General features: G+C 42.0%; 1 protein-coding gene across 4 annotated transcripts in view; it reads left to right on the top strand.

Moving 5' to 3' along the window:
- The window catches only part of adarb2 (adenosine deaminase RNA specific B2 (inactive)), a 159,087-nt gene that overhangs the window by 61,140 nt on the left and 71,750 nt on the right, over positions 1–26,197 (top strand). Inside the window, exon 1 of one of the 4 annotated variants that reach the window (XM_053858335.1) lies at positions 13,204–13,340. The exons of 2 other annotated variants lie outside the window; for them this stretch is intronic. The gene's annotated coding sequence lies outside the window, so the exon portion shown is untranslated. Of the gene's footprint in view, positions 1–13,203; positions 13,342–26,197 lie in introns of those variants that run through there. One more of the 4 variants, XM_053858336.1, reaches the window with a different exon arrangement.

Consider the following 26,197-nt stretch of genomic DNA (forward strand, 5'->3'; position numbering starts at 1 on the left):
GTGGCGCTGTGATTGTGGCATTTCTTCCCTTTCTATCCGGTGGGATTAATGCTATTGTTCAGAGCTCTCTGCGCGCTGTAATGCTCTTCACAAGGCAGCTTTGCTCAAACGCTGTTGATTGCTGAAGGTGCCCTCTGCAGATTGCCGCTGCCACTCCGCTATTTAAATAGAGTTGTTAATAAAATGGAGCAATGATTGCATTCGTTTTGTGTTTGGCTGATGGACGCCACAGTATTAAAGGGGATATTTAGTCCTCAGTTGTCAATAAAATCTTAACGCGACAGTGTGTAAACCCAACGGCAGAAGGTACTCATCTGGTAACAGGATGCTCATGAATAATGATTAGTTTATCATTTTGGGAATTCCACGACGCCGTGAGTACATTTGTACAATTGGACGGAACAGTAATCAAATACTTCAGACTTGAATGTACAGGTACACAGAGACATGGACCTAAATTACGAGTCATTGTTGAAAATATCTGCTCTGTTTTATAAAAGTCCTCTCAGGCTCCAAATGGACTTAGAGGACCTGGATGTTTTCACACATGGCGTCTCTAGACTCCTAAAAACACCTGGCTAACTATTAGTTTTCCATTGTTGCTCCTGAATGTACGATGTGACTGTCACAGTATTGTGAAGGAACGTATAGTACAAGGGGTCTCACTTAACTTATCTAAGTCCAGATTTTCTAAAGACATAAAAAATAAATAACTATATAAAAAATATGAAAGTTGTCCCTTTATATTGCATTAATTTCCGTATTCCGAACTTGCCACCTATAGCATTCAGTCGGTACTTTGCAAACTTAGATGAATTATGGCTACAAACAATGTGGAAAAGGACAGATATATGGATATGGATCCCGGAAAGTTGTCGATGTGTATAAAAAACATTTTGCATTAAGCATTTTGGGGCCTAAAACTTCATGTGTATAAAGGGGAGGGAACAACTTTCTGCTAAAGAGTTCATTGCACCTCATTAACACATAACACTGCACTGATTTGTAGTGTGAGAGAAAGCTCATGCATGGCATTGTCTGTGGGTGCTTTGGAGTTCAAGCACCTGTTTGCGCCTGAAAACCTCTCTTGTTTATTTCGCAAGCTCCCAAACAGCATTCAAGTTTACCATTATTACTATTATTCTGTCAAGGTTCTCAGGGCTTCACTGGTGCTTTCCTCCACGCACGCTCCACTTGGGTGAATAAGCATCCAAGGAACTTTGTAACTGGCAGAAAATTGTAGAAGTGTGGGAGTTAGGGGTTTAAGAAAATTTCAATAGGCTCAAATATTGCGACACTTGATTCTGCAACATTTGCTGAAATATCACAGTACTTCATTGTCTGACATTGTTTTGATATTTTAAGTTGTCTGTATCGATATTCACTACATATAAACTATGCTGATGCATTTGTGATGTGTTGTCCTTTTGAGTTATATTGCTGATTAAGGAAGCTGTTAATTCCTCTATTGGACTGTGAATTTAACTGAAAGTCTAACTGGACTGACATCATAGCAATAAGCCTGTTTTCATGCACATAATATATATAATATTGCTGAACTTACAGGATATATTGCATTGTATCGTACTGCCGCTCTTGTAGCAGGCCAATGCACTGCCCTAGTGGGAGTGATATATTTACCTTCACTGTTTTTTGTGATCTGATATTTTTTTCTGATTCTGACAGCTTCTGGAACAATTTTGCTTTGAGGTTTTAGGTCCCGCTCAAGCTGGGCATATGCCCTCCGAGCTTGTTGTGTGATTGGAAAATGAAGCATCGAGAGTATTGTGTATTCTGTTCTGAAAAACTATTTCAGCGCAGCCATGGTCACTGAGCAGCTATGTTTGTAGATGATTTTCCTGGTTATCGTAGAATTCACGGTACCCTTGGCTTACCTATGTCCTCACCCACTTTTTTCCCAACCAATGACCACTAACTCATTATCAGTGTTTTAAGGCAGCCTTGGCTTAGGGAGTTGATGGAAGGTTAGAGGTTCAAATCGCGGGGTGTCTCCCACTCCCTGTCATAGTATCCTTGGTTCTTACCTGCCTTGCCTTGTGTGAATGTCCATGAAGGCTCATAGAGGTGGTTGCTCGTGCACTGTGGGGCCTAATGGCAGCCATACTTCTGTCTGTCTGCCCCTGGACACTTGTGGCTACATGAATGTATAATGCCGATTGTGAAATGGTTTGGGTGTTATGAAGACCATGGTATAAATGTACACCATTATTGTCATGGAATCATTCAGGTGCCCAACATGAAAACGACTGTGCTAATCAGAAATATGTAAATGGTATTAATAGCTTGAAACTCTTACGGAGGCGGGGAAAGGCACTTTTCTCCTGACTTTTCTTGGCCAAAATACTTCCCACACGTTTGAATAATGCATATGGACAAGTGTAATTAAGGTCCACCGACTCACCTCAACCGGGAAAACAGGCTTTCCTTAACAAAGCAAGCAGAAAGAACCCAGCGTTGACACTGCTACCTACGGTCTGTTGTGGAGGAGTTGAGTGATGGCGAGTGGGCCGATTATAACGGTGATTAGAGCCAGTGGGTCAGGAGGGCCTGTTGAATTGTCATTAATAGCCATTAGAATTGATATGGAGCTGAAGAAGCGGCGCTCGTGTTGTCTGGAGCTGCAGGTAGAAGCACTTGGGTAAAGATTTGGGGAAGCTCATAAGACACTCCATCCTGTTGGCAGAGTTGGTCTGTCTGCAGATTGTTGAGCGTCTGCCACGGCGGCGCAGGCCTGCATGCTTCTGATAAAAGCCGTGGGATATTACAGCGCCAGACACTAACACGTCCATTAGTCAGCAATGACTGACTGGGCCAGTTATAATGTCAAGGGGCGAAGATGTCTCGCTGGACTAATGACCTCGCCCTGTCAACCGCTGCCATGGAATCCCTGAACTTACTGACCAGTTGCAGGCAGCCAAAAGACTCAAACGTTGGATCTGGATTGGCATCTGTTCTTGTCAGGATGGCTATTTTAGACTCTTTAGAGTGTTGTTGTTTAGACCTGCTGAGATTGCAATTTTGTTGGCACCTGAGAAGAAACAAAAGGCGTGAGGCAACATTGTTCATAGTTCAAAAATATGATGGTTGGGGAAAAGTACACTCTGTTTTCTTTCTTTTTTTTTTTTTGTTGCTAATAAATGGAAGCGTGCCATTACTCTCTCTCATGAATCTGATGATACAACAATGAATTTTGGGACAGTGCAAATAATGTCTTGACTATAGTGTTGCTGTTACTACAAGTAACATCCAACCAACCGGTCGTAAGTCGGATTGGACGTAAGTGGAATGCCATTCAAAATAGCCGACGTGAGGGTTATAGCTACTACTGTAGTGGTAGATCACTGTGTGAGAGTGAGATGCTGGGATACTGTGCTGCCGTAACTGTCGTATGCGATGCTGGGCTGCTACGTGCTGCGGTGCCAGACATTGAATAACAAAAAAAAAAGCGTCTGCTGGCCGTGGTTGTAAGTACAGGATGGACGTAAGTCGAGCAGGTCGTAAGTCGGATGTTACTTGTATTGCTTTTACATCCTATGTAATGATGACTCTTGATCCATTGATGGCGTGACATCATCTACGAACAACAGGCCAGCAAGGTTCATTATTTTGTGCATATAAATCTGACATGAAATGTCTTTTCCAGCATTAATTTAAGTGTCATTTAATAATGAAACAATAGCATTCACATCAATGTTAGTTTACCAACACATTCTTACACCAAAGACATCAAATAGTTCAAAGTCTAAAGCGCAGAGCAACATGAGGTGCTGTACTGTATATACACCATGTAGCATCTAATAACATTGAGCACTCCCACGCACGTCCTAACTCCTGCTTTTGGAACATCATGCTGGGGGAACATTATGCTCTATTGAAACGTCAATGCGTAAATATGCTACTCTGAAGGCAAATTTCGATGTCAACATAGAACACATGGTCTCTATATATCACCTTAGGAGTGAGAATGTGTTGGATCCACAATGTCTCTGCTAGAGTGAATTCCCGACAACACAGTACATATTGGTCTTATTCATCCATCATGACATAGAGAGAGAAGGGGCTGAGGTCGGGGGAACACCCTGGGGAATTACATGGCTCTCCTCCTTACTGACAGTCACCTTAACTGAAACGCATGGCTGTTTTAGGGCCTTTATATAGCAACTGACACTAGGACTGGTCAATTGATCAAATGTATTATTATGATAATGTCTTCCTCCAATTATGAAAACGTGATAATTGTCATGAAACTATTATTTAGCAGAACACCTGACTCCCCAGCTTCTGTCATTCTGTCCCATTGCACCCAAACGCTACACCACGCCATGACACTGGCCTGGTGAAGCTGCACTGTAAAGAACAGTGAGGCCGCTACACAGAGTTACCACCCCGCAAGAGGCTCTACCTGTCAGCGAGAGAGCTCGATCCTCTGTTTACACGCCGCCAATATTAGCTACTGTTAGCTACAGACTCGGTGGTCTGTACAACGGCAGCACGGTATTCAGTACCTACGAGGAGCAGACGCTCATCCAGCGTTCTGAGCCACAGCAGTGATAGCTGCTTGTTGGAGATATTTCAAAAACCAATGATTATTTGGAAGTGGATAAATGCGTAAGAACAATCGTTCACGCTCAGCCTGAGACAGGGGTGATAAAATCAAGCGCTTATTGTCATTCATCACGCTGCAGGGACCCAGGAAAAGCACTGAAATATAGAATAAAAATGCTTGGAAGGTGAAATACATCTTACATCAGAACCACAGAAAATTTTTTTTGCAGCCCAGTCAAGTGCCTGCTCGTCTCCACTGTCCTCTAAACCCAGTCAATGCAGATTGGAGTTTCTAGAGAGAAGCATTTAACTTACATGATGAAGGTTAAATATAACTGTTAAATTATTATTTATATTTTATGCAATGTTTTATTGTAGTTGATTGTTCAATAAAGTTTGTTCAATGACAGCAAAAGCTTAAATTGTTGAATTGAATCGTGAAGATGATTTGAGTCAAAATAATCGCGATTGTCATTTGTGCCATAATCGTCGTGTAGTGTTCCATGTAGAACAAACCGAGCGCCATCCTATTCCTTACTTACTAAGATTAGCTAAAACGCCTTTTTTTAAATGTGTCATGCAGTCTGCGCCGTCAGTATAGGACACAAAAGTTCACAATCCCAACGTCAATATATTGCGCCATGGGAGTGAGGATGTTTCGGCTGTGACCAAGGGATTTTCCACAGGGTGTCTTTACCACCACTTTTGTGTCATCAGAACCAGCATCTTCATAGTTGGCTGAGGTTCATTCGCCGTCAGATGCTATTAAGCCAAACAAGTTTCATTAACAGAGGAAGGACAAGCACTTCTGTGCTCTCTCTGACATCGAGGGAGAGAATCGACGAATACATGAGCGCATATTCAAATTAGCCCTCCAAGAAAGGCTAGTCGGCATTTTATTATTTATTTTTTGTAATCACATTCACCAAAGAAGGAAGGAAAATCATGTGGAGGAAAAAATGGCATCCTCGCAGTGTCCTGCCTAAAAGTACGACGTTCCATTTTCAGTACAAAACCCCCACGTCCTGGTAGCTAAAAGCTGGCTCCAAATATTACATGGAATGTTTGGATAAAAAAGTGAAGAAAAAAGAGAGTAAAAGCTGAAGTTGGTCTGAACCCACCGCATGATTCAAAGACTGAATAAGTATTCGCAAAAGTCCATATCAATCATGTCATGCAGGGGGTCAATGCCGAGTGATCAGTTCAGAGAGTCAAACAAAACACCGGGGGGCACGAAGCTCAGACTCCAAGTCTCAAGCAACACTGTCCAACTATGCCAGAATATCAGTCCAACACCAAAAGTACAAAGTCAGACTCGAGAAGTGAGATCAGAGGACAGATACACTGGCAGCCAATGAAGTAATATGCTTGAAAACTAGGCTGGTAGCGATAAGATCATTTGAATTAGGAGGGGTATAATACCAGGTAACATGTTGTGGTGTGGCGAGTGTTGCGTGAACCAGGTGAGGGGTGTGGAATGATGAGTCTAATTAAAGATAAGCGGAACATGGTAACAGGCTTTGCTCCATTGACTAGTGGAGTCAGAGCTTCCCTGCCATGAAAGAATAGCACAGGTGCAATTTCGAGGCGGAACTCTGATTGCTAGAAATAGGACCAAGAGTTAACATGATTCCATTACTTCCTGCTGTTTCTCCAGCTTTGTGAAGCAAAGGCGTCGTCCTGCCGTCTCTCTCTGACACTTGTTTTATTCATGTGGCGCTGGCTTTACTTGGCAAGTCCTCAGTTGTAGATTTAAGAAGACAAACAGGGCTGCAAATCCACCAGAACAAAATGACATTTTGCTCCGCTGCCTGCCTAATCGTAAAGAAAACAGTAGCGGATCAGCGCTTAAACCTTGTGTCTTCTAGCAGACATCATGCTCCGTATCGCACGGGAATCCTTTGAAGTGGTTGTTGTCTTCAAGTAGAGCCCTGAAGGACTCACCCTGGCTCACGCTGACTCCTAAAACACACATAGCATCTTGGTGACGGCGAGAGCCATCGCACAGGATTCACATAAAGGAGTGTTCTCTACTGCATCCCAGGTGCACATCATAAACAAGAAATCAGACTCAACGTCGGCACTGTTAATAAGAAGCACTATTCTGATGTCACGGTCTTATCGATTATCTTGCGCTTCAGACACTCTTTACAATAATATGTAATCCTTGCAACATAGGAAAGATATGAGAAGTGTGCCCTTTTATCACAACTTAACAACACATATTGAGCCACGAAACACCACAAGCATATTAGAATTTTATTATAATACGAGCCTACCCAGTTATTTGTGGTTGAGTCACAATTGAATGGTTGCCATGTGCCTACGCTCTGATCCATATTTAGCTTTGAGGAGCGCAAACATTGGAAACCTTCAAAGATCTTGGACGGCAATCCACGTTGGCAGTGTGGTGGCTTAAACAATGTGTTGTCTTATACTTATGTTATGTATACAGTTGTTCGATTCTAAAACAATGACTATTTATTTGGAATGGGAGAGAAACGGAACAGTCGATCAGTTTATATTCCAGTTCAAATAATGCCCAGGGTAGGTTATTGACCAGAATGTTTGAGGTAAGATCTCATGTTAATACCCTTGTTTCTGCATCACTCCACACCCGGCGCTAACTGGCAGCGTTTCAGAGGCGAACATTTCTGGATTCTTCAGGTCACATCGGCGTTTTGAAATCTAGTGATAGCTGGTGCACAATGGGCATATAATGGTAATAATAAATGCAGGACAGGAATCTCGGCCGTACCTAGCCTTGTCTCACATCTGCAATGATGTCAAGTGCCAACCAAGATCGTCTGCTCTGCGTTCATTTCGTCCATATATCTGCATGTTTCCACAAAGCTTACGGACAAGGACCAAACGGTGCAGTACCCCCAGAAACTGTGGGGACAGCGTTACTGTTACGACCCGATATGTAGTACTCTTATCATCGGCATAAATTTTCCAGTTGTGATACATTTAACAGCCTCACCGACCACCTCCTCCGACAACACTTCCTCCGTTTTCCTCTTTTGTGCACATTACTTTACATACGTTACTTCTTCCACAGTCACCATGTTTGTTTTGGAGTTTGCGACCTTTCCCCCCGGATATATTGGTGAACAAATACCAACATAAATACGGTATGGAAGTATGTGATCATACATATACAATATTGTACGTATCGGGAGCATAAATGGGAGGCAAGGAGTCTTCCTCAACTGTCAGAGGTAAGTGTGCTGTCATCCTGGGTAGGTAGAGGTGTTTTACTACGGGCGGCACTAGGAGGTTCAGCTCTGTTTTCACTGCCATGCCCCTGTACGATGTCTCGCTTCTGCAGTGTCAGTACCGTCACCTCTGGCATACACACCCTAGCAACACAACATCACCTCAGTCACGCATGAAGCATCCATCAGCCGCGTTGACACTCCGATCAGTAGCCAGCTGTTTCTGCATCAGTGTGTATTTTCCCTTTATGTCCGTCTCAGGGTTGTTTTGACAGCCGGCGCTTGCATGCCTTCAAACTTTGTGTCTCTATTCAGTCACCCAAAACTCACGCCAACCTTCCATCCATCCGCTCATCACTGGCGTTTAATAAGACGCAGTAACGAATCAAGGTTCACTGGCTGTGTGCAGACAAACCAAGATTTAATTAGGCCCGAGACCGACACGGTTGCCCCAGCTTGTTGGCTTCACATTATAATGACACATTTACATTTAACCATCTCACCCATTCCTAATTAGTCAGTTGGGTTTTCTGAATTTATCCGAGAGTAGCTCAAAGTTCAACAAACAGATGTGCTGCCAAATATGAATCATTCTGAGCAGCTCATTATTGTTTTACTGTCAACAGTCCCATTTATTATTTGCTTAATTCATACAATTGAGTCAGTGTGCTGTGCATCCAGAGCCGGGCGACTCTGAATGCTCATCTTTGTGTTCCGACTGGCTCACTCCAGACAGTCTGAATCAATGGCTGCAACTGTTGCCCTGTGAGAAGCAGTTGACTGAAGAATGGCTCTTCCGCCCACTGAGGCATGCTGGGATCCATACAAATGGATTCACAAGCTTCACTTGCCTCATAATATCATAGTCTCGTTGGGGGGTGCTGGGCGGTTCAGCTTAAAAGATGATGTGTCACCGCCACATAAACAGTGTGTTGTGTATGAGTGACTTTTTTTTTTCATGAAGGGTGCTCTTTAATAACATTATAAGCAGAAAGAATGGATATGTATACAACATGTTTAAGATCATGTTCCGCAGTGTTCTTTTTAAAATCAAAAACATGTGCAAGTACCATCTGACTTACGACCTGCTCGACTTACGTCCACCCGTACGTACGACCACAGCCAGCAGATGCTTTTTAAAATGTTTTTATTCAGTGTCTGGAACCGCAGCACGTAGCAGCCCAGCAAAGCGTACGACAGTTCTATCTATCACTACAGTACTACAGTACACTACAGTACCTATAACCCTCGCGTCGGCTATTTTGAATGGCATTAGACTTACGTTCCGATTTACAACCGGTTGGTCGGAACCGTTCCCGGTTGTAAGTCGGATGTTACTTGTATCTGTTTAAGTCAGACGTTCATGAGAACTGAGACACAGAATGTAAAGACACTGAAGATTGGGCTCCATGCTGTATAAAAGTAGGCTAGTTGTTTTCAGGGCAGCAGAAATGGGAGAATTGACTCTTCTATCTCAGGTTAATTTGATCTAGTGATGGGTCCAGTTGGTTACCTTGCTAGCTGGCTAAACAATCTTGTTTTTGTTTTTTTTTCCCTTTTATATATTTTTGATTTTTTTAAGGGTACATGTGAGGAGAGGTATTGTTCTGGGCACTTGAGTACTTTAATTGTGTGGCAAATGTTGCGACATACTCGAGAGTCACCGCCGATTTGGCCAACTCAGAAGTTGGTCCAGTTAACACTTGTTGCAGAAGCTGAATTGTGCAACAACTGGTAACTTAGCGAAGGTAAGTTAGCGAAAATGAGTTGCACAACAGGTCCTAAGTGTGTGTTCTTCAGGGTTACTAGTATGTTGCACTTTGCTCTGAGTGATGGAGTGTTTTATCATGTGAGCACTGTAGTAGAGTGTGTGTATCTCAGGAGTGGATGTGTTGAATCCTGTGTGAATAATAAACTAAATTCCTGATTTCATTTTTACGCCACAAAAACAAACCAAAAAGCTGATAAATGACTCCTTTAGGACGCGGAAACGTGTTGAAAATGAAGGATTCTGAATTATGGCGACCCCAAGGTTTACCCTCAACTTAAGCCAACACTTTCAATGAACATCAATATTTAAATGAACATAATAAATGGGGAATATTTCACGTCTCCAGATGATTAATGACTTTCTCACCATTGCTCTGCATTAATTGTGCGGCACTTGTGTTAGTGTCAGACTCACAGTGGTGGATGGATGACGACCAGCACGACTCTGTCACCCCCACTGAGTTTCTTTGTTTGGAAGTATATTACTTATTCTTTTCCTGCCCCCTTTTTTGAGTCTCTGTTTACAACCCTGCTGCGTCTGTAGTTCCTTGTGTCAGTTTTTCTCCCTGTCTGGCAGTGGCTCGCATCTTTCATCGGATCTTCCCACCACCTGCAGCAGCAGCATGTGACAGGTTGCTGGAGAAAAAGTGCGGCTAAGAAAAACAAATCAGTTGTATTATTTAACTCTCTGGATGCTGCATGTGTAAAGATAACACAGTTTTACATGCAGGATTGTGCCACTGTAGGAGACTCAGCCATACCACCACTGTCTCTCCAACATGCCACTCAAACCGTGCGGTATGGTTTTGCACTGCAGCGCAATGTATTTCATTCTGATTCCAGCTGAGAACTTTGTCACAAAAAATGAGGACAAATCTAGGAATTTCTTTTCAACTCTTCAAATGTTGGCGCGTCCTGAAAGATGAACATTAAGCTAACTATGAGATCACTTGTTAACAATAACTCTGTGTGCTGAGTTGGGTTCTTAAAAGTAGGTCGGTGTATTTGCACTTCATTTGCATTCACTTTCCTTGACTTGTGTGTGATGTTGTAGCTGCGGCTATCGCACACGTTTTAAGCAAATACATGCAAGAGATGAGGGGAGGGCGACTCGTATAATTTAAAAATCTATTCCAATATTAGAAATGTTTCTTCTGTATACACCCATCATCCTTCCATTTTCATAGTCAGCAGTTAAATGTGTTTTTTTTCCTGAGTTTATGAAGAAAATATGGATTATTAATCAAGACAGGTTCAAGTGCTGACGCTTGAAAACATACCTGGATCACAGAGTCTAGTCGCAGCCGTGATATGTCTGCCTTCATGGCGACAGGGAGTTGATACAGGCCTTTGGGCTGAATTACCACTTTTGCGGAACACAAGCAACTTCAGCGTCACTCTATAAACATTAGTTCTACATCACTGATTTCCATTTGGGAAAGGCCACACCAGTCTGCATCCTTGTTGTTTTCCCCACTGATGAAATGAAGTTCAAATTTGTCATTTACACTTAGACTTGGTCCAACTCTTTTGGTTATGAAAGACCCAACTACACACAGCAGCGAGGAGAGTTTTCACAGTTGTAGTTTAAAAAGTATTATTTAGACAGAAAATATGTGGAGTATTTTAGTGCCACCAGGATATTGAATGGTTGAATTTCAAATATTGATTCATTTTTTTTTTTTTTATGAAATGTATTTAGTTTTGTAACATTGAAATCTTTTTTTAAATAGTTGAATCCAGTCATGTTTTTATTGAATAATTGAGTAATTTCTATATTGAAAGGTTGACTTTTTTTTGGATAATTGAATTGAATAATTCAAGTATTTTCAAAATGAATGAAAATAATTTTACACATAGAGTTTTATATTTTAATTCCAATTATTCAGAAAATAATTTTGTTAAATCAATATTTTTTTATTCATAGCCTTTTAAATTCAATATAAATGCTGGCATAGTATTTCTCAGTACTGAGATCAGTAGACTCTGAGAATCTGAGTCAGTGTTGGTTTTGTCAGATCAAGCTGCCCAGATACTTTTTTCTAACATGCTTGTCATATCAGGAATCAACAGATGCACTGCCACCTCAGCAAAACCTGCTTCCCGCTTTGACTCCGTTATGTCACAACAACGGCACCTTATGTTGACCTCACTGGAAATATTTACATAACATCTCCGCCACATCTTTCGCTGGCCTCCACTAGGCTACAAAACATTCTGGAGCACTCCCTGCATCACACAGCCAGAGTTGAACCCCAAAACAAAAGTGGCAGTCTGTGATGCTATGAACACAAGAGGGATCTATGAGAGACGTGAAATTGTCCATCTCAACACTTTTTTAACTGTTATATTTAAACATTCTGTGTTAACGTTGGAAATAAACTCCAGTTATGCCGAGAACAGAACTGACCAGTTACTGTAGTAACTGTTGACTTCCATCATCAGCTGGGCAAGACAGACTGTAGAATGAAAATGTGTTTATCCTGATTTTTATCATTGTCACCAGAATGCCAAAATGTATAATGATACATAACACCCATCCAAAATTGCAGTATAGTGGCTTACTGTGTAAAATTCCCTTAAACTTTGGTCTGTGCCAAATCCTGGTTGGTAAAAACCCGCCTTCATTTTCACTATATGATTTTTTCATATACAGTACAGTTGCACAGCCCAAACAACAGTTGGAACAGGTGTGGTCAAGATGTGTGCCGACACTGAACTGAGGGGGGCAGGAGGGGTCACTGAGAGAGATGGAAGAGATGGAAAGTTACAGAAAGAGATACAGAAAAAAGTCACGTCATGTCAAGTCAGCACACAGTTCAAGTGTATACTGTGTAGCGCTGACTGTGGAAAGGCATAGTATTGACAATGCAAAGTATGATAAAATATTGAGCCCAAACAACAGATCTAAAACCTGTTGTAAATCATGTTCATTAATTTAGTCACAAATTGAATTGAAGTTTGAATTTATTAGTGATTATTAAATGTATTATTTCATTTGAGAAAAGGCAATACTTTATATTTTTATTTAATATCAAAATAAAATACTTAAAATACATGTCAACTGCAATGATTTTTTTTTTTTTTTTGAAGGAAATTAGTACAAGAGGACTTGCATGCAAAAAGATGGTGCAATGAAACTGATACGGTTTAAAATTCAAGTGTTCAAAGTCATATCGCCTGGGGCAAATTAAATATATCGAAGCTTCTTCTTTGTCGTCCTCCTTAGTCGCACCTGTGCTCTTGGTTGTTTTCCTCATTTCAATATTCTTCACCCAACATGCCTCTCCTCTCAGCCAAACCATCAGACCTCCCTAGTGTTGACACCAATTTGTCCTCATGAATGTCCATCTGATCTACTCGTTTCTGTGTGTGTTTCTTCACCATCCATTGTAGCGGGCCTCACTACTGTTTACTACTGTCCCAGTACTGTCCAACCAAGCTTCCCTTTTGCTCTCACCGCTACTTGTTGGTCACACATCTTGCCTCACTCCACCCTGTCTGCACTCTGCTCTCCGCCTGGATCTCTCGCCTTAATTCTGGAGGAAACCTTTGGTCTTCAAAGGTTAAGGAAAGATTATTACAGAAGCCACCTTTTTGATGTCACAGAATGGTCCACATTGTTCGGCTGAAAACTGGTCTGTCACAGCCATATAGACATTATATTCCTCTGTCTTTTGTGTGACAACATACTGACAGCAGGTTAAGCTTAATGCGACGGATCTTGGACGACAGCAAAGACAGATATGGGAGAACGAGCGCCAGTAAGCGTTTGACAGCTATATAGGTATGTTCCTCTGCAACTTGACGTTTTAAATATGTGACACGAGATAAAGCCCATTATTTCAAAGAGAGTCACATTGTTTGTCCCAGACGTGCAGGGCTACCTGAAGCCAGAGAATGACATTTCGCTGTTTTCTGCCGTTATCAATGTGCCAAACGCTGATAAGAGAATATGCATTAGGATGCAGACACACAAGGTAATGATAACCTATGCCAATCCTAATAGACTGTCAGGAATCATGATTGAAATCTCCCGCTTGCGCTTGCTGGGTTTGAAGAAAGAGAACAGCCATGAGCGCTCCGGTGACGCCTCCCCCCCTCCGTCTGGGTTGCTTGTTTGTTTATGGAGGAGGGTTGAAACAACGTGGGGTTCGCCATCATCAAGCTCGGGCGGTTGTCATGGCAACACCTTTCTGTTTATTATGCCTCATGCACACGTTTCATTCCCTTTTATCTGAATCTCAAATCGCACCGGGGTTGCCCATCAAACAAAACCTGAGTCTTTACAGATGTGCGAGTTCTGTGATGTGACAATTTGTCCAAATTTAGGAGTAAGATTGTCATTCTCCTCACACCTATGAGTGATGATCCCGTAGCTCCACGTGCTGCAAAGTCACTTGCAGAATCTGAAGCTACTGTTGTGTCATGTGCAATGCAAACGCACAACGGTCTTTACAGTTTTGAAACCAATTTCCAATTTGCATTTAAGATCAGACATCCAGAAGGGGCTGTTTTCTAAGACATAGACATTATGTGGGACACATATGACCCTGAAAATAAAGTATTGACTGTACATCCCTATTGATATTTTTATTGTGACCCCAGTGTCATTTTCAGAGGAAATTCGTCTTCACCACCCTGTCATGGATTAAACACACTCTATTTCAATCTTAATGTCATGCAAATGTTTGATATTAGTCACATATAATTGGTTTCTCTTCTTGAATTTGTGATTTTCAGTATTTACATTCTGTGTACCAGATTTACAAAGGTATAAACTGTAATGGGGTTAGGGTCAGCCTATAAAACGGCTGTGCCTTTTAGTCAAAGTGACTTTCGGTACTGTCAGGAAGGAGGAGAGCCGCAAAAGGGGTTATTAATAGCAACTGAAATACATTCCTTTAGTTCACTGAAACACCTATTGTTTGCGTAGCCTTACCATGCAATGCTGAAGGCTGCATTTGTCTTCAGCAAAGGACACAAATGGCAACTTTCCCAACGTCAGTACATCAGGCCGCGGGACTGAGGATGGGTTGACCTGCCTGGGTTGAGTGATGTCATCTTCTGTCTGAAGGACCAGTGTCTTGGTAATAGCCAGAACATAAAGGGCATCATTGGTGGAGTGGTTCTAGTTCAGGTAGTTGCGATTGACCGCGACCCGAGGAAACCTCCATTGCCCCATCAAGAGGCAGCGGTGCTCATCACTCACCTTTACCGTCCATGTTAATGAAACAACTGTTTATGATTGAGACCTGGATCTAGCAGTGTTGCAAATGCAAAAATATCAACAATGATGTTCTGATGATTAAATTTAGCCACAGTAAATCAATATGTTCTTTGTTTTTCATCTTTTTATTGCGACCCATGGAGCTCATAAAAATGCTTTTATTATTATTATTCCATCACTCATATTGGCTTCTGTTGTTTCTCTCCTCTCTTTGCTGCCGTTGCTGCTGACGCTGTGAAGCAGGTAAGATGATTATTAGCTTTCTTAGTGAGTGTGTCGGGGTGTGAGTGTGTGTGGCAGAAATGGGTTTAAAGCCGGGTCACAGAGTGTCTCTGCCTCTGCTGATATTGCTCCTGCTGCGCAAAAGTGAAAGAATTATGACACGGTTGTACACACACGGACGCTCACACACATATACATGGGATGCAGCAGATATAAGCCACGGTGGAGAACATCTAATGAGGTAACTACAGTAAAATAACTGATTGACACTTGGTCTTATTATGAATATAGACTGTGCATACAATTCTTAGCTTCAATTTAAATATTTTTATTGAAGTCTTTCCGCTCTAAATTCAGCTACCTGGTTGGTCATTTATCATCAAACTGTAAGACGTTGCTTCATGGTCAGCATGAGGTGTCAACACAGTTTTCATTGTGTTACGTAGCTATGTTTGTACTGTAGCCATTAGCACAGTTTGTGAGCCAAACTCTGTGTTTGACAGTTTTAAAAGATGAAATATCTAGCATGGAAAATACACATACCTGTAGTTCATCAGAAGCCTTTCGAGCAGTGATGTGCCCAGTAAAAGGAAAGTCAACATTTTTTTTTTTGTTTATTTTCTGCAGGGAAAGTGTTTCTTTTCGATTAGTTCTCCTTTTGTTTCGGCGATGTCTGAAGGTTGAGTAGGACCTTAATTAAAATTTCAGCGCCTGAGGCAGCACTTGCACGCCACTCTGGCGGGAACCAATGAGAAGCAGATACAGATCATTGGCCACTCGGGTCAAGTCATGTGATTAGGAGGAAAATATCAACCACAGTCACCCTTTTGACTTGGCAATCAACTGTTTTTCCCGCCGACAGAAGGGAATTTATTTATGAGCGTTGTTTCAAATGACCTTTAATTTCGGAAATATAAAGAGGTTGCGCCGTCGCGTTTCTTTGACGTGCCGTTGTTTGTTGAGGAGAGTGTGTTGATGAAATGTTTGTCCTTGTGTTCATTATCGAAGCAAACAAACAACTCGGAAATGCACACACAATCGTTTACGTAAGACTCTTACTGTTTTAGAACTTCTACTCATTATGTGCAGGTGTTTTAAGGAGTTTGTTTGGACATGTCACGGCTCTTCTGTTTGTTCAATTCATTTTTTTAAAATACATGTTGGTTATTTGAGAAGAGAGGAGGTCATTGCTGCAGCTAGTGATGGGCTGAGGCTTCATGAAGCAGCGCCCTCAGTTTCAGAATTCAGAAGGTGGCGCTCTCAGTTTAAAAACGTTGTAAAGTTTAATTGGCAATGGTTGTTCAAATCCAAAGATTTTAGAGCAGAGAGTGCCATCTAGTGGGCTCTACACTGTTTCATGAAGCTTCACCAGCCCATCCCTGGGTGTGGCTGAGCTGGAGTTAGGTGAGCTTGTTGTGGCCACTGTATCATGAGGACATGCATCTAATTCGGTTAAGACCACTCTTTAGTTTAACTCGCGAGTAAGAGTGCTAATCCTGTCCGTGTATAAGTGCCATTACAAACATCTTTTTTTGATGATTATTGTGATCATGTGACCTAAAAGCCATGTTTCTGCCTTTGTGTCATAGATTTGCTTGTGTCACATTTCTCAGCCACTCAAATTTGAGTACCGGTATTTGCAAGAATTCCACACTACGGTCAAGATACAATAGTAGCATCTATATTGTAATGAGTAAATAAAGGATATTTATATCTCTACACTGTGATATTCATACAATAAATAAATACACTGGACTGGACAAATTGATTAAAATATTTTTTTATTCGAGACAACTATTGCATTTTATTTATTTTAATACCTGAATACATTGATCTTTTTTTAAAATGCAGTCCAATATATTTACACTACACGTGTAGTGCAGTCCAATAAATTACTGTGACATCAAACTATTGCTGCAAAGAACTCATTATTCTTGTACGACTGAAAGGATCCGAAGTTGCAGTTGCAGCACACACTGTCATTGGAAACATGAGGAACAAAGTGCTTCTGATTGCAGCGCAATAATCCGAAAGCCATATCTTACTTGCAACTCTGCTGAAGTATAAATTGAAATCAAATAAAACAGTGAGAGATTAAATATCTTTATTATATCAGAGGACGAAGTCTCACTACATACATCTCATTACATTTTAAATGAATTACATGGCCAGCATTTCACACTCAAGTTACGTGGGCCTAAAAATACGACCCGATATTTTTAATTTTGGACTCACCTTTTTTAGTAATAAAACTTCTGCCTCTTTTTCATCTATAGATGCATGAATGTAAACAACAGGACTTGACTGAACCTCTTCTCTTGTTGTTTAGCTTGTGAGGATTCCATCCGGAGTATGTTTAACTATCCATTTAATTCAATGAGCAGAGGCCAAGTGGATGAATTGGCCTGTAATTCATCACCACTCTTTCATCCCGGGTATCGGTGTAATGCTCTTCACTATTTCAGCTGTATTGTCTAAAGCTCCTCTCAATACAGACATAATGGTATAAGAGGATGGAAGAAAAAAAATATTCAGAGTGTGTGGAGGGAGGAGGGGTCTGGCTCCGGCCTGGAGGAGACTGCTATTAGCTGTTAATTCTGAAACAAATTATGCAATTAGCTTTGGCATCAGGATGTAGGCCATGAGAGAGGACAGCGTAACCTTCATTAAATCTGTTCTGCAGCTCGCTGGCCATCGAGAGCAGCCTGTTTAGTGAGAGTTTTTTTTTTTTTTTTTTTCACCCCAGCTAAACGCTGACCGTATCCATAAGTGCCACTTAAGCTTCCCTCTTTTTTTTTCAACCCGTGTTGAGAAACACTGGAGTCCTGAAAATAAAGAGGTTATTTGTCTGTGCATGTGAGATAATACAGTCCATAGCGGTGTCATATTCCCTGTCTGAACTGAAGGTGTTTATTTCAGAGTGTTTTGTCAATATGTTAGTGTGGTTCTGGAGGGAATCAACAGCCAAGCCACGAGTTTTTCCCGACATATTTGTTGCCATTTATAGGTTTCAAAACAGAGCAGACGGTGTAAACATGTCTTGGGTTTTTGCCACAGCGTGACCACTTTCACACGCCTCCAGTATCTAGTGGTGTCTCGCCATCTATGGTGCCATCCGCCTCACATTTGCGTATAATGAGTAAAATATTGTCTATACCTGCTGAGGGTCACCTGTAACTTATCAAAATTTAAATGTTATCAAATATTGCACCGGCTTGTTTATGTGAAGCACGTGGAGTTTTCTATTTTTCCTGTGTATTTTTGTTCCTTCCAAATGAAGAGAAAGGCTGGTGTGCTCCTGGTGTAATAAGCCCAAACAGCCAAAAAGAGCAGTCATCGATTGATTTTCAGTTCTTTGTTTTTCTTCCAGACAGTCCATGTTGACTCAAATTGCTAATGTAACTCAGAGGGTGCCCAATTACTGGATCGTAGTCTCTCCTTTACCTGAAGAATCAGAGTTGATACCTTCTCTTTGAACAGGAAACAGTTGGATACTGGGATATCTTGTGATATGTTCTGGGCAATGACAGATTTTCTGGATCCATGTTTGATATTCAGAGGTTTGCCTTTTAAAAGGGTCTAAATAATTTTTAAATGAAACATCATATAAGTCCTGTTCGGAGCCAAGGTTTGCTGGGAGCCCGCCATGTTTGGTCAAAATGTCAGCAGGTGGTGAAACAGTGTCTGGAGTGGACATACTGAAACAGTCTGGTAGAAGACTGCCAGGCTTGGCACAGCAACCTGCTGTAGCAGCCACATAGTTTGAAATGATCCGATTTTCTCAGCAAATGATCCTGTTCTGGCATCGATTGCTAAAGAAAACCTCATTTGAAAATACAACTCAAGTCCTTGTTAACAATAGCAGTTGAATTGGAAACTTGTGATTCATTCATGCTTCGTGTCGTGAGCTTATGAGGCTTCATGAAGCCTCATTTTCAGAGCTCAGTAGGTAGCGCTTTTGGTTTAAAAATGATTTGAGGTTTCAATGAAGTGGTTGTTGTTGTTTTGGAGGAGACAGTGCCATCTAGTGTGCATATTTTTGTAGAGGACGCTGTTTCATGGAGCATCAGAAGCCCATCACTAGTTTCTTGTGGCAGCGAATTTCATGACTGTGTTAACAATATGGCAACGTGGGAAACTCCAGAGTCTGTGTGACTGGTGCTCAGCTGAACATGGTTGGACGGCAATACAGCTGGCATGAATTTATGGGTGTATTGACACACACATAAAACAATTAAAAGTCTACCTTTGGTATGGTATTGTCTGACTCAAGTAGTTGAGCGAAGCAAAAGAGAGGATTTTATTTTTGGAAAGACTTGTCTTATCATTCAAAAATGGAGGCCACGTGGGTGAGGCAGCTGGAACGCTGAACAGCCCAGTGATCAGAATCGAGACAACGTGTGAACAAAATGAGATGAATAAGCAACTCAGCTGACCAGCTGTCGGACTCTGTCTCAATATGTTTCTTAGCATGACGGGATTTTTTTTTTTTCATTTTATATATCATATTTGTACGCTTGATCTAATAGCCTTAAATGTCTGACTGTTCTATTCAATGATCATTTGATAATTGTAGTACTCAGCTCCGTTTAAAGCTCTGATTCTCCTATTATACCCCACTGCTCAATTAAAACTGCTTTTCCACTTGTTAAATCGTGTCACTAAACCTTTCCCACAATTCCTACATGCAGTCCTCTCTCACATAATTGTATTACAGATCGCATTACATCCCGCTTTAATTCACAGCCTGTGGCTTTCAAATGGTAAAACAAAGCCTCTAGTGTATGAGGGCTTCACTGGTTCGTCTCATTCTCCAGTCTCACTTGTTAAGTGCTGCCTTAGTGGAACACCACTGGAGGAGCGCGGCTGTCAAACGCTGTGATATGTCCCTAGGTGTGTTTCTTGGTTTCTAATAGCTGGAGTGGCAAGTTATGTAAGTTCTATCTTAGTTCATATGAAATTCTTATGGTTCGGCACTTTCGTCGGGAAGAAGAGTTCTGTCTTGGTCGATGGGAGTAATATGCGGCGCTTAAAGTTTCAAAGCTTTTTTCAACAATCACATCCACTTCTGATTTTACGACATTAAGTATAGAGCTTTTAAAAGGCTTAAAATTTATTCTAAAATCCAGAGCCTTAACCAACCTCAGTGCCACTTTCTCAGTGAAATTGGAGCAGCATCTCGTACTATGTGGAGTCTGGGGAATGGTAGGAGGTTTTTTTTTTTTTTTAATGTGTGATTCCAACCAAATACTTTAAATATTTCAAGCTGTGTTTAATACCCCTTAAATACTTTAAATACTACCCCCTCACCAGATGCTGGTTTCCAGCCACCAAAAGTGACTCCCTCTCCCTTGTGTTCAAAAAGTGGGTAAATCCACAGTAGTATGTGGAAAGTCAACGTCAAGGATTTTACTTAGGATAGTGTTCCGTGTTAACATAAAACAAAATCAAAGCATATTATTCCAGGCACAGTACTGTAAAAACCAACACATTCTCACTCCCAAGGCATCAAATAGTGATTCCTTTCACATGGACTTTTGCGTCAGCCCTCCATGTTTCAGGTTGACTGTTGATTTGAATAAGATTGTGAGCTCTCATCAGTACTTCAAGTAGATGCTGCTTGGTATACATAGCATTTTGGTGGCTGAACGCCTCCAAAAAAAGTACCAGACTCACACTACAAAGTGACATAAATGATTATTCTCAACAAAAGGAGGACCTTTCTTTAGTGTGTCGGAAGGCAAGACGCATTCCTGTTGGATGTCAACATCAAGTCGCAATAGTCCACATGAAAAGAGTCGCTATTTGACAACTCAAACGCTGACTCAACTCAAACGCGTGGGCCATTTGTCCCGCCCCACTGTGTCTCCTCAAGGAATCAGAAGAAGCTGGTGAAGCATGGCTGCAGGGGAGGGTCTAAAGAAAGACACATGGAAGTCAAGATACATATTGTTTGAACCATTTTTTCAGGAACGTCGCCCAGCACTACTAATAACCAACTCCGTCCTTGCTGTCAGAAATGTGTATTTCACCAACACATCCTCATGTGGTGCATGATACTGACGTTGGAAAAGTGCCCTTTTGCGCCCTATACTGACAAAGCCGCCAGTATATGGAGCATTGCATGCAAAGGCAATGGGAGGAGGGGGTCTGTGCAAGGCGGGTAGCGCTGAGAGGAACATGCAAAAGCTCTCTTCACTGAATCCAGTTGGATATGAGTTGCTATTTTTAAGACCTTCGGTGGCTCTTCTCCTTAGTGGGGGTACTAAAAGTCATTGTGACTAAAACGCTCAGGACGTTGACGGCCTTTAAATAGCACGTTGTTGCGTAAAGAATTGACATAGCACCATCCAATGGCTAAGCCTAAATCCAACCATCATCTTTTTTTTTTTTTTTTACGTGTCGTGCTGCTAATGCCTCAACGTGCAACGTCATTGACACCTTTGTCGTCGGTATAGGACGCGAAAGGCCACTTTCCCAGGAGTGTTTCAACGTCACATCTGGCCACTTTTACCTCCCTGCTCCCTGTGTTTCACGAACCACAGAGTGAGGGGGCAACAAGAGACAGGGAAGTAGAGTATGTAACATGGTGTTAACAATTGCTCAGTGAGTTCCTCCACTTCCCATTACACACACGCTGCACCTTTTAACCTTGTTAGCAGGCCACGGCACAGCGCCGCCCCGCAATGCTTGTTCCGTAATTAAAGGTGGCTCAGGTGCCAGATTCATGGAGATTTCAGGCCCATAATTAAAATTGAAATTTAATTCTGGTTATCTGGCAGAGGTGAGGGAGAAATATTGAAAAGGGGAGAGGGGGCCCGTTTGGGTGCGCAGCTAGCCATGTATCAGTGGGAGATACTTCACACAGGCTGTTCAAACATGGACTTAAAACAGGCTTATCTCCCAAAAGGTTAATGAGGAGTGGCTGGCTGCGCTACAACAGAAGTCTCATCTTCCGCTGCACAGCAGCAAGTCAGTCGCACACACACACACACATACACACTGGATAAGCTGCAGGCATCACAAGCCCACAGCCTCAAAGATAGAATTCTCATTTTCCAATAACATCCTCGGACGACTTAATTACTTTTCCTTTTGATGCGATTCACAGGAATAAGCGAAGCCAAGATGGAATCTCTCTTTTCTCCTGCTGTGTGTTTCTCCATCCTCATTGATAGCTGATAATTGTGTTGGGGCACTGGAGATGGCGGGGCCCATCTGTGAAGTCCACTGGCACCAGTGGTGACGGGGACCACTGAGGTCTGATTTTGGATTGGTCATCGTGATGTTGAGGAGGACTTCTGGAAGCTCTGTAGGTAGAGCAGAAGGATGGCGAAAACCTGACAAGAACAAGATGACAAGGTGAAGATGTGTTGGTCAGAATAATCCCAAATCATCTGCCTAAAGAGGAGAAGATTGTGTGAGGAAATGACACCCTCACTGGTCGGGACTAGTTATGGTCTCATGACGCTTCATGAAACTGCATCCTCCCTTCTAAACTCCACCATATGGCGCCGCTCTCTCTCATAAAATTCACATGCACAACAACCAATCTAATGAAGCCTCACACAATCACCAACTGAGCCCTGAAAATGAGAAACATGAGAGCCTCTAACTTACATTTCTGTACAGGATATCACCTCGCCAGGATTTGCACCAGCAGCTGTGACAAACCATTATCGTGGTCCTTTTTTTAAATCTTAATCCTGATTTAAATGGAAGATTTGTATACATCCTAAAGATTTGTGTTAGCAAGTGATGGGCTTCATGAAACCATGTCCTCATTTTCAGAGCTCACTAGATGGCGCTCTATGTTCTAACATAGGTTCTCTTGAGGTTTCTGCTTCTCATGACTGTCATATTCTGAGGATACTTAGTTCCTGTTTTTTGGACATCGTTGTGGCCATGTGTATTACATACACCATAGTAAAGCTATTTAAATAATGTTTATTTAATAACTATATTTATTAAATAATAATTATATGTAATTATAATTAATAAACTACTTAAAACTTTACTGTTATTAGATTTGTATGTATGAATGTAAATAACATAAAATGGAAATCGACGTGCAATATTTTTTTTACACAATTAAAATACATGCTAGAAGCCTCTCACAGGTCAGAAAGATGAGAAACAGTCCAGTAATAGTCTTGTTCTTCTAAGTAGTTGGTGAAGAGATCTTTTTTTTTTTTTTTTTATCTATTGTACCGATGAGAGAACCTGGCTCACATAACATTCCGGCAATGCTCATTCTTTGTCACTTGCTTACTCACTAGCTCACTCTGGAAATTGTTGTTCCCCTTTGAGCGGAGAGAAATAGTCCATGCCCCAATGACAGTTACTCTCTGAACTCAGCCTTTTATTCCCCAACACAGCACACTATTGTTGAGCGCTGAATAAAAAGGAGCTCAGTGGTACTGAATGCAGTTTACAATTCATGGTCTGCAGATGTATGTTGTTGTCACGAAGGTAAAGCTGCACTCGCTGTGAGGTGCGGCATCTGGATGTCGGCCTTGTCTTGCTCCGACTGTGAGCAGCTGGTTCCTCGGGCTTATCAGCACCGACTTGTGATCAGGTGTGTCAGAGACGGAGTGTGGAAGAATACAATGTGTTTAGCTGGGGTTCCTGGAAAGTCAGACTAGTATTCTACAGAGAATAAAATACAGTTTGCTTACTGTGGGGAAATGCTTGGCTCATAGTGAATACTGAAGGTTCAGCTGGTTCCTTGGGGATATGAGTTTAGAAATAATCTTACCTAACCGCCCGACTTGGGTTTTGTACTGACCTTAACCAAACATAAAGAGAATAGTCACATATATGCAGCTGCTTTAGTAGAGCAACAGTCAGTGTGACAATACTTTTCAGGATCATTTTACATCAATAAAGATCAAAAGTTTATCTTAAAACTGATCAGGTCAGCCTATTTTGTTCCCAGTCTATTCATCAGATTGGCAGCCTTCTACACACCTCCTTTATAGTTTAATAGCAAATGTCTGTCATTGAGGAAATTGAATGGCAAACATCGTCCTCAACTAGTGACCACAGCATTTGCTGCAGATGAGAAGACTAAATTTTGACGATACGGCACCTCTCCTACCTGCTGAAGATGAATATGGACCTTCACTCTCACCTCACGAAATAATCCAGTCCTTGAAGAACCACGGTTCCTGCTGATGTCCAATTTGAAATGGCTGGGTGCGGGATTAGGGTGGGAGAGAACGCAGACAGCCTTTAGCGGTGGCATTTTTGTCATTTATTACTGCCTCCTCCCAAGGCCACATGTTTTTCTTGTTCCCTTTCCGCTCCAGGCCTCAGATAAAAGAAAAGACAAAACACCTTTCATGATTCACCAACGTCACACTCCTTCAGAAGAAGACTGTTCCTGTTGTACCAGGACAAACTTCACCTACAATCTAATTTTAAACGCCTTCACTTGAAGTATACCAAATATACTGTTCGTAATTGAAAGGCTCGATACAAGGATTTTACAGAGCCAACGAAAACTTTGCGAGCACTGATACTACAATTAGTGACCCATTACTGATGGTAGTCGTTTTATTTTTTTACTGAATGCAGTATTTTACAATGGCGTGTGACACAAGCTGCCTGTTGGAGATCTGGGGTATTACAGTGCTTTTCTAGTTATTGACCGAAAGAATGAGATACACGGATACAAGTGGCTGAAATGTTTTCTCTGACGGGCGTCTCCTTTAGAGATAGGGTGAGGAGTCCTGGCACTCGGGAGAGACTCGGAGTGGAGCTGCTGCTTCTTAGAGTTAAGAGGAGCCAGTTGAGGTGGTTCAACTGACTCCTCATGAGGATGCCCTCTGGGCACTTCCCTTTAGAGGTGTTTCAGGCATGGCTGAGGGGAGACCTAGTGGTCAACCCAGGACCAGGTGGAGGGAATATATCTCTAGACTGGACTGGGAGCGTTTCGGGGTCCTATAGTTGGAGCTGGTGGGTGTAGCCCATGAGAAGGGCGTTTGGCATGGCCTTCTGAAGCTGCTGCCCCCGCGACCTGACAATGGATAAGCGGATGAGGATGGATGGATGGACGGATGGATGGATGGATGGATGGATGGATGAATGGGTGGATGGATGGATGGATGATGGATGGATGGATGGATGGATGGATGGGTGGATGGATGGATGGATGGATGGACGGATGGATGGATGGATGGGTGGATGGATGGATGGATGGATGGATGATGGATGGATGGATGGATGGATGGATGGATGGATGGATGGAAGGCTTTGACAGTATCCTGCCATGCCCTAATATGTGACCCTATGCCGCGGTACTGGGTTCACTGAGAGCATGTAGCTCGATGCCACCTCAGTCACCCAGACAGGACACATGTAAAACAAATCCCTTAACACACAGGCAATGACTTAGCGAACGTAATGAGGATTCCTAATTACTTCTGGGAAGTTAACAAGTGTCAAATTGCTCCTTTTCTAGTTTCCTTGACATGGATTAAGAGCAAGGCTATTAAATCCAGCCTCACACTGCCACTGATGGGAAACACAGTCAGTCATATCTGCTGTAGCTCTGTCTCACGCTCCGGTCAGACACACTTGGCTCGAAGTGAGTTGAGCTTTGTATTTTTCGGCGGAGACTGGGAAGGCCTCGGGCAGGATCTGAAGTCTGTTACGGAAAGTGAATGGGGAATAAGAACCGGAGCAAAAAGTGTTTCATTGTTATAAGCATAAGTCGCTGAGATACAGAGGAGTCAGTGTGATCTTATAAGAGAGTTGATGCTTTTATTTTTCCCCATTTTTATGGCTTTGTTTCGCTCTCTTTTGGTCTGGGTTCCTCAGACTGATGAATGAATTGTCATCATTAACACATCAAAAAGGCGCAGCATGTATTTCAAAGTCGTTTAATAAGTGATACTCTTTAATGGCACGCTGGAACAGTAATTAATTTCAAAAACATCCCATTTATTTGTTCTGGAAGGGGATGCTGCTGCCAAAGAGGGATAAATCCTGTCGCCGCCGCTCAAATTAATTTACGTGTTGCGTCTCCCCGCGTCCTTTGAGAATTTAATTATCTCTGCAAACAGGCTTTGGATGTGTGAAATGTATGTTCCATCAACAGAGTTGTACTGACGCCAGAATGGCAAAGAGCCGTGTTGTTTAAGTGAAACTCTTCTGTCAAAGTCCCTCAGAAGAACCAGCCATTATA

The sequence above is a fragment of the Synchiropus splendidus genome, chromosome 3 (genome assembly GCF_027744825.2).
Source record: "Synchiropus splendidus isolate RoL2022-P1 chromosome 3, RoL_Sspl_1.0, whole genome shotgun sequence".
Classification (NCBI taxonomy): domain Eukaryota; kingdom Metazoa; phylum Chordata; class Actinopteri; order Syngnathiformes; family Callionymidae; genus Synchiropus; species Synchiropus splendidus.